Below are 21,176 nucleotides of genomic sequence, written 5' to 3' on the forward strand. Positions count from 1 at the left end.
AACTTATCTCAGACTTTGATTCAAGTTCTGCTTAAACCCTAACTGAAATCAATCCAGCAAAGCTTGGGGAATAAATGAATTAGGGTTTTCTTAAAAAAGGATATGAGAATAGTAATAAGGTAGAGTAAATAGAACGCGACTGATGAAAAGCATTGATAAGAATCTTACATCCGGGAAGGCGCAGAGCAGCAGAGAAAGCGCGCGAGAGACGGAGAAATACTGAAAAAAAGAAACAAATCTGCAAAGATTGATTTAACAAGAAGCGATTATGGATTTGTATTGAATGTAATCAGTTTATTCTATAAATAAAACCCAAGAAAAAATTAAGACAGATTAAAGAGACAAAATGAAAAAAAAGGTTAATTATATTTAGTTTGTCACTGAGATAAGTGACGGACTTACGTCATTATTGGGTTCTTAACAGCTAGAGGTGTCTATAATCGGACCAGACTGGGGCCTGGTTCAAAATCTTAGACTCAAGCCTGGCCCTGTATGATTTGTCCAAATGATTGTTTTGTTGATTTAAATATTTAGAGTTAATTGTATCGTATTTCCTCAAACTATGAATCTTATTTCATATTAGTCCTTAAACTTTTAAACATTTCAATTTCATCCAAAAACTATGAATCTCATTCTAAATTAATCCTTAAACTTTTGAACATTCCAATTTCATCCCCAAACCATGAATATCATTCTAAATTTGCACCTAAACTTTTTCATCATCCAATTTTATCCCCAAGTTCATCCAAATATGTAATCCATTTCAACCATAGTTTATCCTAAATGTTATTTTTTTCAAACATATAATAATATAACTTGGTCTAACGATTTTATTAATAATGGATGTAATTAGTATATACATCTAATTTAGGATTAAATTGAAATGTTCAAAAAGTTTGGGGACCAATTTAGAATGAAGATCATAATTTGGGGATAAAAATGAAATGTTAAAAGTTTAAGGACTAAATTAGAATGAAAATCATAGTTTAGGGATAAAATTGAAATGTTTAAAAGTTAAGGACCAATTTGAAATGAGGGTCATAGATTAAGGACATATGATGCAATTATCTGTAATATTTATATAATTATAATAATATTTTAATTAAATATATTTTAAAATCATTTAATTTTTATATATATCAAATCGAATCGATTTGTGGAATGAAATTTCCTATTTAAATTTGACTCAAATTTAGACTTTGATCCATAAATAAGTCTGCTAATAATTATGATTAACAATTTAGGACCATTATTTTTAATCCCATTAAGAGGTCTACTCAAACATCCATATAATTACAATAATAATTAATTTAGTTACAATAGGAGTTAAATTATTTTAATTCATCTCCATTCAAATAATTATAATTATAATTATAATTATAATCAATTTAAATGAAAAATAAATTATTTGGACTCAAAATAAAATGACTTGTCATTTGTTTTGGATAAACTATATGTTTAGTACCTAATTTATTACTTTTGTTGCGTTTTGATATATACATTTTATTTTTTTTAAATCATACCTAATGTTTAATTTAAATTTCTTTTGCTGAAACATGATAACGAACATTATAGTCATTGCTTCTTCGGGTCTGAGTTCATCGAGTTATTCTCAAATAAACATTCTATGCATATCAATTCCTCCCCTAAATTCATCCCAGGCCTTCTATTTGAACAACAAGACCAAAATCTTAGATGATGATTTTTATCTTATATGCTGAAAATGTCTCTCGTTGGTCGGCAGAATAACTTATAAGCAACGGATAACAAATTGCAGGAGGACAAAAATCCTGAACGAGGATTATTACCTTACATGTTGGAAATATATCTGCTATAATTTTTGTTTGATATTAATTTCATTTGCATTTTAATGTTAAAAAGTATAACCACATGTTACCAAAATGATGCTAGCATTTGTATTGTGATTTTGTGCTACTTTATTTTTTTCTTTTTCTTTTTCTATTTAATATTTTGGTTTCCTTCAAAATTTGAAAGCAGAAAATAGTTTATGGAAACGAAGAGTTATGACTGAATTTGATGAACCGACAGTGTTTTTTCCTATGATCTTTTTATCTTCTTCCACCTATTTATAAATTTAGATGTTAAAGGTTCGAAAGATTTTCAAACACACATACGTTATGCTTGAATCTGAAACCTTTAAGGATAACAATCATCTCTTTAACTATTGAGATCACTTGGTTCGTGCAAGCTACGTAAGTTAAAAAGGTATCGTATACCTTGAAACAATCACCTCATGCTAGGATTGAGATTTTTTATTCTAAACAATGGATCTTCATTTCACAACAAAAATATGTCACCGATCTTAAAGAAACATGAATGCTTTGAAGTAAACCAATAAACCCTAATCATATACTCGGAGAGGCTGCTGAAGTAAACCAGTTACAACACAAATGTATTAAAATATGGTTGGAAAACTCATCTTCCTCATATTTGATTGTATAAAAGTCAATTCATCTTCAAGCTATCTATCAAGTGCTACATTACCTGAAAGCTAATTTTGAAGAAAAAAATTATTGTTCAAGAGAAATTTTGAACTTATCCTTGAAGCTTATACCGACACATATTACGTCCTATAGATCGAAGGTCTACTTTAGGTCATTGTGTTTCTTAGAACTTGGTGACATGACATTGAAGTGTAAGAAACAAAACACTGTAGCTAGATCAAATGCAGAATCTGAATTTGGAGCGCCATGGCACAAGGTATTTTGTGAGTTATGGCTGAAGATTATATTATCCAACTCGAGGGAAAGTGTGATAAATATTGTGTATTATCATCTTTCCTTGTGAAAAACAGTGTATTATTGTCTTTGGTTTTCTTGTGTAAATAATGCAAATATTTTGTTCCTAAAGATTTGGGATTAGATTAACTAATTTTTAGGTAGAATTTGTTTTCTTCCTTTTATCTCTTGTACTTCTAGTCTATAAAATAAGTGTGTAACTAAGAAAATTCAATACAGAATTTCATTCTTTTCAACAATATTCATCATACTTTTAAAGACATCTAATGTACAAAATCAAAGTTCAAAAAAGGTCAAGGCTACTAGGTCAATGGTAATCTTGGCTAAGGTCAAATGTCTTGGGTCCTAACCTGCTCTGAATATGGAAACAATCTCAATATGCTGGCTTCGAGAACTGAAGGCAAAATGGTTACAAGTTGTTTTGATTAAAGACAATCAACTTATCTATATCACAGTCATTAATCACAGGCTAATGTACATATCACACTCCAGTGACGTGCAAACTAGCTGCAAAAACTATATCACGCTTTATGGCATTGGAAGCAATGTCCATTTTCCAGCCTGATAATTTTTCGTACTATAAGGCCTTCGGGAACATCCGTGAGCTGACAAATATCGGCGAATGGGGTACCCTGCAACAAGGAAGATATAAGATGACAAACAAGAAACTAGATCAAGGTCTAAATTCTAATCAGCGTGTTAAGATATGAACCCTTTGCCCATTCGTAAACCACTTCAACAAGACCAAACTTTAGATTTTCTTGTGCATACTCCTCGGGTGTTACTGGTATTTTGAACTCTGCTTGAAGGTTACCAAGTCTAATAGCTGTTTCAAGTAACCTGTAAGAAATAATTATTCAGGCTAAATTCTCACCATAGAAAAGAAGGGAAGAGATAGAACCCTTAATTTCAATCTAAATATCAATAATGTCTCAGAAGCGTGATCTATAATTTCTTGTAAGTACACATGTTGAAGCACAACCTAGCTCTTATGCACCTATGTAAGTGTTGAGGATATTACCATGTATTCAGCATTCTTGCATTTATGAAACTCTAAATGTTGCTCCAGATTAGCGATCATACTGTTGCTCAACTTTCAGATGTTTCTCATTGGCAGGTCAGTAGCTGAGCAGTTTGCGGAGCACCGTTGCAGCATGACTTCCAACATCTTCAGAGTATTGTACTATAGCTTTAGTGGGCATGTGTATTTGTGGAGCATTACTTGTGTATTTGAGTGTAAACCCTAAAGATGTATTATTTTGATTTTAAATTATGTGGCACAAGATTTGGTTTATAAAATGTTTTAATAAATGTTTTGTATGTTTTATGATACCATTCAGAATGTTTGAAAATAAAATAAACATGTTTTGAAAATCAGGGGTTGCTTCGGCGGCCCAATGTTTGATATATATTTGAATTTTCTATATTTATGTTTTAGAGCCTCACAAATTTATTCCATATCCATTTTAATCACCATATGTGTTGGTTATTTAGTGAAATGCTATGGTTAAACATGTCAATAGCAACATGTATGTTTTTGTTGTTTCAATTTAGTCCCCATATTATTTTTCTTTTTTTTATTTCATCTTATTTTATTTTTTTATATAGTCTAGTAAAAAATATATAATATTTTAGTGGTTTATTAATATTTTTATATAGTATTAAATATGTGACATTTATATATGTATTTATGTGAGAAATTTATTCTTTTTATTATTTATAAAAATATGGATGTTTTAAATATTGTATTCAGAACTTATATTTTATATAATTTGTTATTATCAAATGTTATAAAATTATAAGATTAATTATTTGTTGATTATTCGACTAATCTATGGAAGACCTCCAAACACTTGGAGTGCCCTTCCGAGAATTATTCGAATGAAAATAATATTAATATTAGTATTTGTTGTTTATCTATATTTATGTTACATTAATTTAATTAGATGCATTTTATTCACTTTAAATGAATGTAAAATTTTCATACTTTGATATTTTTTATCATGAAATTATTTTAATAAGTAAATATTTATTATCTATTTTATTTATTTAGTTCTTGTTATTTTTTGGTTTGTTTAGCTACTTATCATATCATGAGAATATTTCATCTATTTTATATATGTCATTTATTATTGTTGCATTCATAAATCACGCATTGATTTCCTCATTTTATAAAATATTAAAATGTAATATTATTTTGAATTGTGTATTAACAAAACTACGTCCATCATAAATAGATTTCAATTTCCGTTAATTTATGTAGTAAGAGGACACCCTTCTCAAATAAAACTGAGTGAATTATATCATTTTATCGAGTAGATTATTTTTTAAAGAAACTCACTCATTTAAAAAAACTCATCTAAATTAAAGGATCATAACTTAAATTATGAGCACAAATATGTAAAATTCCATCGTCTTAGACAATGTATAATCGAGGTACAATTTTCGACTCCTGGGTGTTCACCATTCCCCATGCGTATTCGACTCCTGGAGCCGTAAAAATGAGTTTTTGGTAACACGCAGATCGTTTTTGTCTTAAAAATGATTTTTTCTCGAAAAGATTTTAAAAGACATTTTTAGGTATTTGACCTACTGATCGCTTGTAAATGTATATGTTAAGACAATCAAATCTATACAAGTATACACAATCGATTCAAGTAATATAGGGTAAGTGAGTATCGTCTACACAGGGATTGGAAATATATTTTCACCACAACTAGAACTAGTGTCACGAACTAATTCCTACTAAGTGTTAGCTTAAGAACTAATATTAATAAAATGAAGAAGTGATTTAATGATTACAGAAAAGTTTGGTCGAGGCAAAATAAGTATGCATAATACTAAAATAAAATAAAACAAGACAAGTGTTGATTTAAATATAATGCAAACAACCTCACATATTCAGACATATCGCAGAGCACTTATGCTAAACCTTTATATTGTCAACAATTATTTTTAAGTCTAGAATGAGTTATTATGACTTGCTAAACCTGCCCGACATGATTACTAGGTATTCTTAGACGGTTGCTATGGCAATACCCCTCAACGTTAACTACAACCATTGGTTTGTCAAACTGTTATTGTAGAAATACCTCTCAGCGTAAACTATAGGCGTTGTATATCCTACTCTAGCGTCTATCCCTTTTAGTCGATTGAAACTCACTCCTTATCTCTAAGGTAACACGTTAGAAGGTCACCATCTCGAATTCATTCCATTGCTCATGTGGATCTATCTTAATTCTCTCGAATCTAAGAATAATTATCTAGACAAAAGGCTATCTCTCGATGCTCTTATATTGCCAAGACATGTTTTTACCAAAACTTAGGCGATCTATCGATGCTCTTACAACGTAAGGTAAAATATTTAAACAATGAGCAAAACAGTCATAAGCAAAACATAATTCATCATTCATAAAACATAAGAATATTATTCTGGCAAAACAAAGTTTAACACCAAGTAAGACAGTCATAGTGCTATCAAAGATCATCCAAGATTCAACGTTTAATACAACCCCAAATAAATAAAGAGTTAAGAACAAAGTAAGAATGACTCCCAAAATCGGGGGCTCTGTCGCGACGATTCTTATAAGCACTGCGCCTGCCTTGGTGATCAGCCTCTCTCGAGACCTGATCACCGCTCTGCTAAAGTCTGGTTATGGAGGACACCAAGGAAGGTTGGTCTGTTGACGGAGGGAAAGCACTGCAGTTGCTTGCTCACGCCTTGGATAAAGCTTTTCTCTCTTCTTCCTTGCCTCCCTTCTTTGGCGGCTACGACTGGTTATTTATAAGGAAATATCTCCTAGGGCTTTACATGCTTTTGGAGTTTCCTTAAATAACCGTTATTAAATGCCAGACTTAAAAAGGAAAGGTTGCTGTCAGAATAATTAAGGCTTGCTTGCACGTGAAGTAGGTCATCCAGCTGGCGTGTGTCATAGGCGGTTTCATCACACCTGCGTCAGACTTCTTCAGATATACTTGGTTGGTGTGGTGAAATCAGTGGTGGCGATGGGGAGGATTTCGTTGAGGGAAATAAAATTTTTCTTGTTTGGTAGAGAGATAGTGAGGCACGATGAAGAATATGAAGTTGGATAGTTTTTTTTTTTTTGGAATGTTATGGGTGGTTTCGAGGTAGTTTTATCCTTACACGAAGGGAAAAGATTTTTGCATTCAATGAGAAATATATGATTGGACATAAAGTGGGTGAAAAGATCTCTTTCCCTCTTTATTCTGCCGCCAAAACCATGCACCTTAGGGTTTATTTTTCTTTTCATGCATGCTCCAACTCCCCATGCTGCCACGTGTGATTTGTACGTATGCAATAAAAAAAAGAAATAAAATTAAATGAATAATAAAATCAGAAAATAACTTGATTTATTTATGTACATGATTCAAATATTCATTGCCTAGGCAACGAATTTTGTTCCAGTAAATAAAGCAAACTCTTGGGCATCATGTGCCAACGATGCCGGTTTGTCGCGCATGACTAGAGCTCTTTTGTACTCCTTGAGTGTCACCTGTTCACCTTGAAGATGGAGCCATCGTTTTGGTTCTGTATTTCGATTGCTCCACTATCATGGACTTGATGTACGATGAACGGTCCTGACCATCGTGATTTTAGCTTGCCTGGGAATAACTTAAGACGTGAATTGTAGAGCAATACTTGATGTACAGAATAAAATTGCCTTAGCAAAATTTTTCTGTCGTGCCATCGTTTTGTTTTCTCCTTGTATAGGCGGGTATTCTCGTAAGCGTGTGCTCTGAATTCATCCATTTTGTTCAATTTCAAGAGTCTTCTTTCTCCTGTAAGCTGAGCATCCATGTTTAACTTTTTGATGGCACAGTAGGCTCTATGTTCGAGTTCAACAGGCAGATGACATTCTTTTCCATAGACCAGTTTGAACGGTGACATTTCCAATGGTGTCTTGAATGCTGTGCGATAGGCCCATAATGCTTCATCTATCTTCGACGACCAGTCCTTTCGACTTGGGTTGACTACCTTCTCAAGGATCTTTTTAATTTCCCGGTTAGACACTTCGGCTTGTCCATTCATTTGAGGGTGATATGCCATAGTTATCCTATGTCGTACTCCATATCATTTCAATTCCTTGGCAATCAATTTATTGTCAAAATGTGTTCCTTCATCGCTAATAATAGCTCATGGTGTTTCAAATTGGGTGAATATATTTTTGTTCAAAAATTTTAACACCGTCTTGGAATCATTTTTTGGTGTTGCAATGGCCTCAACCCACTTCGATACATAATCCACTACCAAGAGAATGTACAAATCTCTAAAAGATGTGGGAAAAGGTCTCATGAAGTCTATTCCCCACACGTCGTAAAGTTCAATTTCCAGAATATTTTGCCATGGCATCTCATGCCGTTTTGATATGTTTCCTGTTCGTTGGCATCTATCACATGACTTATAGAATTCATGCGTATCCTTGAACAAGGTTGGCCAATAAAATCTAGTCTGAAGCACTTTCGCTGCTGTTCTCATTCCACCAAAATGCCCTCCATATGGTGACGAGTGGCATTGGTGTAGAATATCTTTATGTTCTTTTTTTGGAATGCATCTTCGGATTATTTGGTCTCAGCATGCTTGAATAGGAATAGTTCATCTCAGTAGTAATGTCGCACATCATGTTGAAACTTCTTTCTGCCCTGGCTAGATAAATCAGGAGGAACAATACCAGTAATAAGAAAGTTAACTATGTCAGCATACCACAGCGCAACCGTGACAAATAATATTTTCTCATCAGGGAAATCCTCTTTAATTTCTGTTATGTCAGGACAATCAGGTTTGTTATCTAGCCTAGGCAAATGGTCTACCACTTGATTCTCTATACATTTTCTATCCTTAATCTCTAAATCAAACTCTTGTAGTAATAATATCCATCGAATTAGTCTAGGCTTTGCATCTTTTTTATTAATCAGATATTTAATGGCAGAGTGATCTGTATGCACAATTACCTTAGTGTCTATTAAGTATGGCCTAAACTTATCGAATGCAAATACTACTGCTAAGAGTTCTTTTTCAGTGGTGGTATAGTTTACTTGTGCATCATTAATAGTACGACTCGCATAGTATATAACATGAAAGATTTTACTTTTTCATTGCGCTAGACTGTATACTCACTAGCGTCACACATGAGCTTGAAAGGTTCGTTATACTCTGGTGGGATAACAATTGGTGATACCGTAAGCTTTTTCTTCAAATCTGTGAAGGCATCCAAACATTAGTAAATTTAAATGGATCATTTTGTTGAAGCAAAAGACATAAGGGTTTAGAGATTTGAGAAAAATCATTTATGAACCGCCTGTAGAAGCCTGCATGTCCAAGGAAACTGCGTACACCTTGTACATTGGTGGGTAGAGGAAGGTTTGCAATTACATCCACATTGGCTTTGTCGACTTCAATGCATCGACACGAAATTTTGTGACCCAACACTATTCCTTCGGTCACAATAAAATGGCATTTCTCCCAATTCAGCACTAGGTTGGCTTCTTCACATCGTTTCAGTACCTTGGATAGATTGCCAAGACATTGATCAAAATCATCACCCGAGACAGAGAAATCATCCATAAATATTTCCTTACATTCTTCTACCATATCTGAAAAGATTATCATCATGCATCTTTGGAATATAGCTGGAGTGTTACACAGTCCAAACGGCATTCGTCTAAATGCATAGGTACCATACGGGCATGTGAAAGTGGTTTTCTCTTGATCCTCCAGTGCTATGGCTATTTGGTTATACCCTGAGTATCCATCAAGGAAACAGAAAATGCTTTTCCCGCTAACCTATCAAGCATTTGGTTGACGAAAGAGAGGGAAAAATGGTATTTCTTTGTGGCTTTATTGAGCTTCCTGTAATCCATGCATATGTGTCTGCTTGTGACTATTCTTGTGGTGAGGAGTTAGTCATATTCGCCTTTAATCACGGTCACACCACCCTAGTTTGGCATACACTGCACCGGGCTGACCCACGAACTATCGAATATAGGATAAATTACTCTCGCATCTAACCATTTTATAATTTCTTTCATGACTACCTTCTTCATTATTGGATTGAGCCTTCTTTGGGGTTCTACCCAAGTGTTATGGCTATTTTCGAGGTTGATTTTGTGCATGCATATGGTCGGACTGATTCCCTTCAAGTCTATCATTTTCCATCCTAGAGTTTTTCTGTGCTGTGACAAAACATTCAACAAACTATTCTCCTGTTCGGAGGTTAGGTTGACAGAAATTATTACTAGTAGAGTTTCATCAACTCTTAGATAAGCATATTTCAAATGTGATGGCAAAGTTTTAAGTTCCAGTTTCAGTGTATGTTGCAAGGATGGCTCTTGGGACTTAACTTAATCATAATCTAAGGGTTCAAATTTCATACCTGATTTATTATGAAGAAGTCTTGATTGATCCTTTGTCTTTCTTCCATATCATACATTGGTATCGTTTTCAGGGCACTCATTGTTCAGAATTCCGTTGTCAAGGTCTTGATTCTTTGAATCATCTTCTGAGCATAATTCGCTTGGGCCAAATGTATCTTGTTCGTGCATCTCGGTTGTAGGGTCATAGTACAAAGTGTTGCATTCATCGAGTCTCAGAGATTCACCTCATCCAAGGATTGTCTTCTCCTCTACTTCTCTAATGCATTGGAACTCTTCTGAATCGTCCACATATTTCATGGAGTTGAATACTTTGATGGTGATGCTTTGCTCTCATACTCGCATTGTGAACTCTCCTTTTTCACAATCTATTGGATTCTCTCAGTGGTTAAGAAGGGTCGTCCCAGAATGATTAGTGCGTTTTCATCGACTTTGCAATCCGGGATGAGAAAATCAACTGGAAATACGAATTTATCCACCTTCACTATGACATCCTCTATTCTACCCTCTGGCCGCATATATGACCGATTGTCTAGCTGTAAGATGACTGAGGTTAGACAGACGTGATACCCGTCTAGTTTCATAAATATGGACTTTGGTATCAAGTTTACATTTGATCCCAAATCAACAAGAGCTCATCCTATGAAGTAATTACCAATTGAGTATGGTATTATAAAGCTGGCAAGGTCTTTTTGTTTTGGTGGGAGTTTGCTTACTGTCAAATAGATTTCTGTTGCCGTGGCAACACGTTCTACCTTTCATTTCTTTATAATAATGTCCTTAAGAAACTTGGCATATGAAGGTATTTGCTCGATGACTTCTAGCAAGGGTACATTGATACACAACCGGTCTAGAACATCAACGAATTTCTTGAACTGGATGTCATCATCATGCTTCTTCAATCGTTGAGGGAATGGTAGTGGAGGTCTCACATTGTCTGCTGTTGTTGCTGAAGAATCTCTGGCCTTGACCATGAATTTCTCGTTGTTTGAGTGATGCCTTTCTGAACCTTCAATTCTTTCATTCTCTTCAGGCGCTTCCTCTTGTTCAACATTTTTAGCTCGATCCTCTGGTTATATTATGCCATGGCGAGGACTGTTCAGGTGTTCTCCCCAAACTTGTCATCTTGGTTGATCTGTTTTTTACTCCTTAGTATAAGTACATTGCATTGCTCTTTCCCATGATGTTTAGTGATTTCAGTATCACTAGGGACATTTCCTTGTGGGCGAGAATGTAATGCCATGGCAATTTGTCCCATTTAATTCTCCAATGCTCTAAGAGATAAACTATGGCTTTGCAAAAGTGTTGCTTGGCTTTGAAACAAGTTTCCTTGATTTTTAATTGTTGCAAAATGTTCGTGCATCAAGGTCTTTGTGAAGGCCATAAAATCTTTTGTCGAAGCTATAAATTCCTGTAATGATAACTCCAAGGAATTAGTATTGGAATTAGTATTAGAGGAAGAAGCTATACCTTTATTATTTTGCCAGGGCTGCTGATGATGCTGAATCTGAAAGTATTGATGGTTAGAGTTGTTTTTTTATGGCCTGTAATTTGCTGCTTGATTGTTAATGTTTCCTTGATTACTCCATGAAAAATTTGGGTGTTGTTTCCAACCAGGATTATACGTGTTTGAATAGGGGTTATTGTTGTTCCGATTGTAGTTGCCCATAAAATTGGTTGACTATGGTTTTCCGGGCATTCACTTTCATGATGGTTGCCGTGACAAAATATGCATGCGTTATTGGTCACCTTGACTTCTCTTACCTTATTAGGATGTTGCAAATTTTTCAACATATTAGTTATGGTAGAAAGTTGAGCAACTACCGAATCCTTACCCTCTAATTCATATGCTCCAGATATTTTTTGCTGGTTCCCAATCTTGTATTTGGAAATGGATAATCATTATTTGCTATTTTATCGAGGGTGTCAAAAGCTTCCTCGGGTGATTTGTCCAGTAAGGTGCCATTTGCTGAGGCATCTAGCATCATTCGAGTTGGTGCATTGACTCCGTTGTAAAACATCACCACTTGCGTCCAATCCTGAAAGTCGTGGTTAATACATTTGTGAAGTAGACTTTTGTACCTATCCCAACATTCGTACATTGATTCATCATCTCCTTGATGAAAACTCGCAATGTCATTTCGAAGCTGTGTATTCATATTGGGCAGATTGTATCAGAGTAGGAAACTCTTGCATAAATCTGCCCATGACTCTATTGAGCCGGAAAGAACTCCACTGAGCCAGGCTTTTGCTCTATCACGTAGGGAGTAAGGGAAAATTTTTAATTTAAGCACGTCTTCATGTACTCCTTGTTGCCGAAACGATTCACATACTTCAAGGAAAACATGAACATGTTGCATAGCATCCTCATTGGGTGAACCACCAAATTATCCAATAGAGTTTAGCATGTTAAACATCACCGGTTTGAGATCGAAATGAGTGGCTTGTATTTCAGGTGCCACTATGCCTGGATTGAGATCATCGAGAATCGGGTTCAAATGATCTCGTATCTCTCTTGGCCTCGCAACTTGAAGATTGATAGCCACATCATGTCCTAAATCTCCCATGTTATCTTGCATTTGAATTTGGTTTAATTTTTCTCTGGTTCTTTGGGCATGCAACCTTTGTCTGAGTGATTGCTCAATTTCAGGGTTGAATGGTTCCAAAGGCTTACCAGCAGATCTCAGAGTCATGCAAAACCTACAAAAAAATAATAAACTACGTTAGACTAAAAAAATATAAGGTGACACAAAAAGAACTTGTTATGGCTAAAAATTTCGTCAGTTGCTAATCCCCGGCAACGGCGCCAAAAACTTGATCGCTTGTAAATGTATATGTTAAGGAAAGTAAATCTGTGCAAGTATACACTATCGATTCAAGTAATATAGGGTAAGTGAGTATCGTCTCCACAAGGATTGGATTGGAAATATATTTTCACCATAACTAGAACTAGTGTCACGAACTAATTTCTACTAAGTGTCAGCTTAAGAACTAATATTAATAAAACGAAGAAATGATTTAACGATTGCAGAAAAGTTTGGTCGAGGAAAATAAAATAAAACAAGACAAGTGTTGATTTAAATATAATACAAACAACCTCACATATTCAGACATATCACATAACACTTATGCTAAACCATTGTATTGTCAACAATTATTTTCAAGTCTAGAATGAATTATTATGAGTTGCTAGACCTGCCCAACAGGATTACTAGGTATTATTAGACGGTTTCTATGGCAATACCCCTCAGCGTTAACTATAACCCTAGGTTTGTCAAACTGTAGTTGTAGCAATACCTCTCAGCGTAAACTATAGATGTTGTTTATCATACTCTAACGTCTATCCCTTTTAGTCGATTGAAACTCACTCCTTATCTCTAAGGTAACAAGTTAGAACTTCACCATCCTGGATTCCTTCCATTGCTCATGTGGATCTATATTAATTCTCTCGAATCTAAGGATCACTATCTATACAAAAGGCTATCTCTTGATGCTCTTATATTGCCAAGACATGTTTTACCAAAACCCCAGGCAATCTCTCGATGCTCTTACAGCATAAGGTAAAATATTTAAACAATGAGCAAAACAGTCATAAGCAAAACATAATTCATCATTCATAAAATATAATAATATTGTTCAGGCAAAACAAAGTTTAACACCAAGTAAGACAATCATAGTGCTATCAAAGATCATCCAAGATTCAACGTTTAATACAACCCCAAATAAATAAAGAGTTAAGAACAAAGTAAGAACGACACCAAAATCGGGGGCTCTGTCGCGACGATTCTTATAAGCACTGCGCCTGCCTTGGTGATCAGCCTCTCTCGAGACCTGATCACTGCTCTGCTAAAGTCTGGTTATGGAGGACACCAAGGAAGGTTGGTCTGTTGACGGAGGGAAAGCACTGCAGTTGCTTGCTCACGCCTTGGATAAAGCTTTTCTCTCTTCTTCCTTGTCTCCCTTCTTTGACGGCTACGACTGGTTATTTATAAGGAAATATCTCATAGGGCTTTACATGCTTTTGGAGTTTCCTTAAATAACCGTTATTAAATGCCCAAACTTAAAAAAGAAAGGCGGATGTCAGAATAATTAAGGCTTGCTTGCACGTGAAGTAGGTCATCCAGATGGCGTGTGTCATAGGCGGTTTCATCACACCTGATTCAGACTTCTTCAGATAAACCTTGCCTCGGTGAGATAAATCTGCTCTTCACGTTCTTATCTGTTCCATTGGCCTTTGCAAATTTACGTTGTCACGACTGAAATGTTATTCCTTTGTAAGTTTCCTGCACAAACACAATCCAAACAACCCTTTCTCCTCAGCAGCATCAGTCAAACCAAATAAATCTTGCCAAAGCAAAACTTATCCACCAGAAGCTAACATAACCTATATGCAAATAAATGCAACTAAAATGATGTGCATACTTTGTTTAGACGAGTAATAACTTAAGTAAAAATACTGAAAATTAAGTATTTTTACGGAGTCATCACCTACCTAACCCAAAGGTTGACGGCGACTCTAAATTTCAAATTAAATAAAAATTCACATTTTACAAAATAAAGTCATAATTTATTTTAAATTAATTAATTTTTTAAAATGGTTATGACAAATATTATTATTATTATGGGTTGTAAACAAGATAGACATATCATAAGTTTCTCAAATTTAATTTGGTCAAAGTTCGATTAACACTTGATTCGAGTTCTTAACGAGTTGAAATAAACTATTTGATGCTCGACTCAAAAAGTTCACGAGCAAGTCAAAAAAATAATATTTTATTTATTATTTTTTAAAATCAAATTATTAATAATATTAACATTTATATGTTGTTTTTAGGGGGAAAGAATATGAGATTTTCATATACTTAAGGTTCAGGTTTGAGCTTCAATTAAGCTAAGCCTCAGAATGATTTGAGTTCAATTTTTTTTGAACTGGAGTTGAGTTCAGTTTTTTTTATTTCAAGTTCGAGTCGAGTTTGACAATTTTAAGCTCTCTTGCTTTTGAAACGAGTCAAATTTAATTTTGAACTTTTCAAATCAAGTCAAGCACAACAATTTACCAACTTTATTATTCCTATTTGGATTAACCACAAATAATGATATCAAACCTTACAATGTTTGCTTGTCATAACTAATCATGCTAACGAATTGTTTATACATAATTAAGCTTTCTTTTACCCTACAATTAACAAATTGTAATAACTTTCATTATGAATGGTAAATGTAAAAAATAAACCACACTGTTCTCCTTTATTATTTTAGATTTATCTTATTAACCTGAATAACTTGTGTTTTTTTTGTTCTTTTTGCTTGCTTTTGTTTGTTGTTGCATATCATCATATTATCATAAAAGAAGGCATTGATCTACGAAGTGACTATCTTCTTGGAAAAAAATTTATACATGGAGCAAAAGTATCTGAACCAGAATAACTCGTATATTGAAGTACATATATAGTACGAGTATGTTAGAAAAGAACGATGAAATAGTATACTAGAGGACTATATATCAGGGTTGACTAGATATAATCACATTGATGTCCAACAAAACAACATCGAGGGTCTAAAGAAAATATAGATTAGTTTGAAGAGCAATGAGAAGCAAACATTTCGGGGCATGTGTGGTGACATCCTAAATTTGCTCTTTGTTACTGTAGAAGAACCTTTGATCCAAGCTCTGACTCAGTTTTGGAACTCAACCTACACCTGTTTTACTTTTAACAAGTATGATATGACCCCCAATGATTGAGGAGTACACTGTTTTGTTTAACTTGAAAAATATTCAGGAGGATCAAATTTATAGTCGGCCTTCAAAACCTTAATCCGTCAAAAACAAGATAATAGTTATTACGGGGATAAGTGAGAAATGGACCTTAGAACAAATCAAGAAAAAAAATGGAGGTGAAGGGGTTACATGGTCAGCCATCAAGAAGGCATCGAAACACACACTTATAGCGATAATAAATTAATCTTGTTGGCCTTAGGGATCTATGGCCTTGTGATCTTCCCAAAGATTCTGGGGTATGTTGAGTCAACTGTGTGGGATTTGTTTGATCAGTTGAAAAGAGAAATCAACCATGCGCCAATAATGTTAGCTAAAATCTTTTGATCCCTAAGCATGGAGGAGGACGGTTCTTTGGATATGCTCAATTACTGATAGTCTAGATCCGAAATCATTTTTGGAAAGAAGAAAATGCGCCTATTAGGACAATGTTATCCAATTATTCTCCATTAGAAGATTTTCTCAAATAGGATGGACAACAAATACCCTTGAGGATAGATGAACTAATGCTATCAAAAACCATAAGGAGGAAGAAATTGTGGAGAATGCACCTTGATTCTATCCGAGATATGTCCTCTATCCCATAAAGGACCCCGATTGGGTGATGCTTCTAGAAATATGGGAGACCATTGGGCATGCACCACTTCTGGTATTGAGGCAGTATGGAGCACGTCAATGCATGTCACCCACGGTTTAACTTTGTATGAATTTTCTTTTCAATGGGGACACTATAAGTTGAAAATCTGATTGATTTCTGAACAATGGAGTAAGACTTTTCGAAGCTTGTTGATGGCATTGGCAGTTATGGTAACCCTTGATTATGAGAATTGAAGGCTTCAAAGAAGGAATGAGAATCTTCCACAACCTGAAGAAAATAATGTCCTGATAGAAGAAGTGATAAGGATATGCCTCCTGAAACCGAGATTCTTATGAGAGAATTCGAGGCTGAGAGAACCGATTGGGTAAAATAAAGTGGAAAATGAAGGATGTAATATTCTATCTGGGATTGGACAAAGATGTTTACAAAGCATAAGCTGTGCAATACAAGAAGGGTAAGGAAAAACTTGAAGAAGACCATTATGATTTAAAGAATTGTACTTAAAGGACCGAAGGGCTAGGTTTGGAAAGATGTCAAAATAATGGGTGAAAGAAAGAGGAGTCCAAAGACATTGTATTAAAGTCTTAAAGGATGAGAAAAAGGCCACCTCAAGAAGCTTAAAGCTATAATAAAAAAAATAATTAGAGGTTGATAGGAAGGAAATGATCAACCAGACCAAAGCCTATAGCCGTGAAATCAAAAAATTAAAGAATGAAAAGTCTGAAGGAGGAGAAAAAAGAAAGTATTAGAATCCAGGAGTTGGAAACTGAAATGAACAATGTGCTTGAGCAGTTCGAAGCCAAAGGCCAATGAATTCAGGAACTTGAGGAATAAAGTAAGTTGAAAAATAATGAGGTTTAAAATGGAACGCAAGGCTGGAACTATATCCTTGATAGAAAGCAAGCTGAAGTTCAATCTTGGATACAAAGATACTCAACCAGGAATCAACGAGTCAAGGAACTTAGTAGGGAAATGAGAGAGATGCAACTAAGGCTTACTCGAACTAGGAACCTTAAGCTCGGGGATCAAATCTCGCAATTAGAAGAGTACTTGCATCAAGAGCAGGTCCCATCAGCTTCGATGTACTTAAGGTTATCTCAGGAGGAGAATAGAACTCTCTAAGGACAAGTTAGGGGATTAGATGATGAGCTTCATCAATGTCGGATTCAAATCACCTACCTACAGAATGAGATCAACAATATCAACGCTGGATGGAAAGACACCTTTGAGTATTATCGAGCAATTGTAGCAAAACTAGAATGCATGATGGACGAAGCGATAACTCAAATGGGGTGATGTGGCTCGCTACACGAAAGACTTGGATAATGGGGCATAAATTGTTTTAGATCTTACCAGTCCAATATCTGATTATGGAAGAAAAGTCACAAAGCTCATGAATGAAATTGTAGAACTGAATATGAGGGGTAGGCCTTATCTGTAATCAAACTACTTTGTATTGCTTGAAACTTTTTGGATCAAATGAAACTCGTTCTATGATATTTACTATTAGAGATTAATGCGTTTTTGCATTGAATTTTTGCACTTGCATAAACATTCATATATTTATTTATTAATTAATTCATAACATACATTTATGATTAAAAGAATAATAAAAAATTAATTTATCAAAGATTATGGGACAAAAGATACTGGCTGAAAAATGAAACATCAATATAACACTCGAGGAAAAAGAATGGAGGCAAAATTCGAATAGATGAAAATAGAGATACAAGAGAACTTAATGAAAATGCAATATGATTGGGAATCAAAAATGGATAAGACTCGAAAATCTTCCATAGACAGCATCATGCAAAACCAATCCGATATGATTGATCAGATTATCGCAAGGTTGACTGTAATAAATGATGAGACTAAGAAAGAGCCAGTTGTTGCATCAGTTGAAACTATTGAATTTACTCCACTTTATTTTACTCCGAGATTGGTTATCACACCTGAGAATACCACTAAGAATCTTGTTGGGTCATCTGTCATTATAACCTAAGTGCTAGTAAAGAATCTTCAAAGCAATCCAAATGATCATATGGTACTAGACCTTGATGAGATGGAGAGAATCAAGAATGAAATACCCGAACACCTGAAGGATTGGTATAATGATTTTTTTTCAAAGAGATGGGAGGGCATAGTTCTCAAGAGGCAGATGTGACTGAATTGAGCTTAGTAACTGACTTGATACTACCTCCCAAATTTAAGATGCTTAAGTTTGAAAAGTATGAGGTTAAGACATGTCCTATTGTACACTTGATAATGTTTATCATAAGAATGATAGGTTTTGTCAGAGATGATAAAATTTTGATTCATTGTTTTCAAGCAAGTCTGACTGGATCTGCTGTAAGATGGCATAATCAATTAACCTAAGATCAAATAGGATCCGAGAAAGATTTGGCTAATGCATTCAAGGAGAAATATCAGTAGGTCATGGACATGATGCTTGATAGCGTAACTCTCTAGAATATGGAGATGAAGAGAATGAAAGGTTATGTCAGTACATTCATTGTTGGAGGGATTTTGTTGCTCAAGTTCATCATCCGTTGGTTGAAAGATAATTCATAATAATGTTCATAGGCACATCGAAGTCTCCCTACATTGATCATATATAATTCAACATAGTCATGTACGGGGAAATGATTGAGCGGGCACTAAAAAGGAGTCAAATTGCTGGTGGACAAAATTCAACAAAGAAACCCTTTGTAAAAAAGAAGGAATGAGAAGTAAATAATGTAAACAGTTCTGTGAACGAACCAAAGACGGGAGGTTTTAGTTCTCAAGGTACGACAAAGCGTGGAAACAATAATGAGAGGATGTCATTTATGCCTATTCCGATGACATATAGTGAGCTCTTCCAGGGTTTGATCAAAGCACATGTGGTAACTCCCACTATTCCTAAAATGGTACAAAGTGAATGAAACTTGCGAATATTACGTTAATATCTCGGGGCGTACAATTAAAAATTGCATTGCTTTCAAAAAGGTAGTGGATGATTTGATTAAAAGAAATGTAGTGTCATTCGATGACTCAGAAGCACCATGCGCGATTGTAAATCCACTCGTAAATCACCAAAAATCAAGGTATCAATGCCATTGATGAAGGTCAACATATCAAAATTAAGGTGGAATATGTCAAGACACCGTTGAGCTAGGTGTATAAACAAATATTGGCTTGAGGACTAGTAAGTCCAAAGAAGAAATCTGATGATGAGAAATCTAAGATTTATTGCGAGTATCATTGTAAGGAAGGTCAAAAACTTCAGAACTACCAAGAGTTCAAACAGGTGATCTAAGAATTGATGGATAAGAAATAAATATAATTCTTCGAAGAAAGTTCAACAAGCCATGAATATGATGTTTATACATCCAAAGGAAGTTCAGAGAAGGTTCAAGGAATGATGAAAAAACCAATGTTGGTTGTAACTAAACCCAATTATGAGATGAACAAAGGAAAGGCAATATCGAATATGGTAATACAAACACTGACTCTGTTTGCTTATAAAAGCAATAAAAAGGTCCTGTGAAATTACACATGCCAAATTAACACCCTGAAGAAAATAAAGATGAAGTTGATGAAGTTAGGGGCTTCACTGAGACTAGTATATGTTATGTGATCGCTTATGAATGTATATGCTAAGGCAAGCTAATATGTGGAAGTATACATAATCGATGCAAGTAATATAGTAGTGAGTGAGTATCGTCTCCACAGAGATTGTATTAGAAATATCTTTTCACCACAACTAGAAATAATGCCACAAATTAATCCTACTAAGTATTAAAGCTAAGAACTAATATTAAAGAGCCATGAATAATGATTCAATGATTTCAGACAAGTGTGGTCGAGACAAAGAAAATATACAGACAGATAAAACAAAAAAAATGAGTATTGGATTATATATAATGCAAACAACCTCACATATTCAGACGTGTCACAGAGCATTGATGCTAACCCATCGTCTCAGCAATAATTATTTTAAGCCCATAATGAATTATTATGACCCACTAAACTGCCCGACAGGTTACTAGGTATTCTTAGACGGTTGCATGCCAATACCTCTCGGCGTTAACTATAGACATTGTCTTAACCTACTCTAGTATTTATCCCTTTTAGTCCTTTGAAACTCACTCCTTATCTCTAAGGTAAACAAGTTAGAACTTCATCATCTTGGATTCATTCATTTGCTCACGTTGATCTCTCTTAATTCTCTCGAATTCAAGAATCACTTTCTAGACAAAAGGCTATCTCTCGATGCTCTTACAATGCCCAGACATGTTTTACCGAAACCCTAGACGATCTCTCGATGCTCTTATAGTGTTAAGGAAAAATATTTAAACTATGAGCAAAACAGTCATAAGCAAACATAATTCATCATTCATAAATATAAAATATTGTTCAGGCAAAACAAAGTTTAACACCAAGTAAAGCATTCATGGTGTATCAAAGATCATCCAAGATTAAATCGTTTAATACAACCCCAAATAAAATAAAAGTTTAAGAACAAAGGAAGAACGACTCCCAAAACTGGGGGCTCTGTCGCGACAATCTTGATCAGCACCACGCCTGCCTTGGTGATCACCCTCTTTCGAGGCCTGATCACCGCTCTGTTATCGTCTAGCTATGGAGGAAACCAAGGAAGACTGGAGGGGTA

Source organism: Hibiscus syriacus, unplaced genomic scaffold (assembly GCF_006381635.1).
Source record: "Hibiscus syriacus cultivar Baekdansim isolate YM2019G1 unplaced genomic scaffold, ASM638163v2 tig00111344_pilon, whole genome shotgun sequence".
In the NCBI taxonomy this organism is placed as follows: Eukaryota; Viridiplantae; Streptophyta; class Magnoliopsida; order Malvales; family Malvaceae; genus Hibiscus; species Hibiscus syriacus.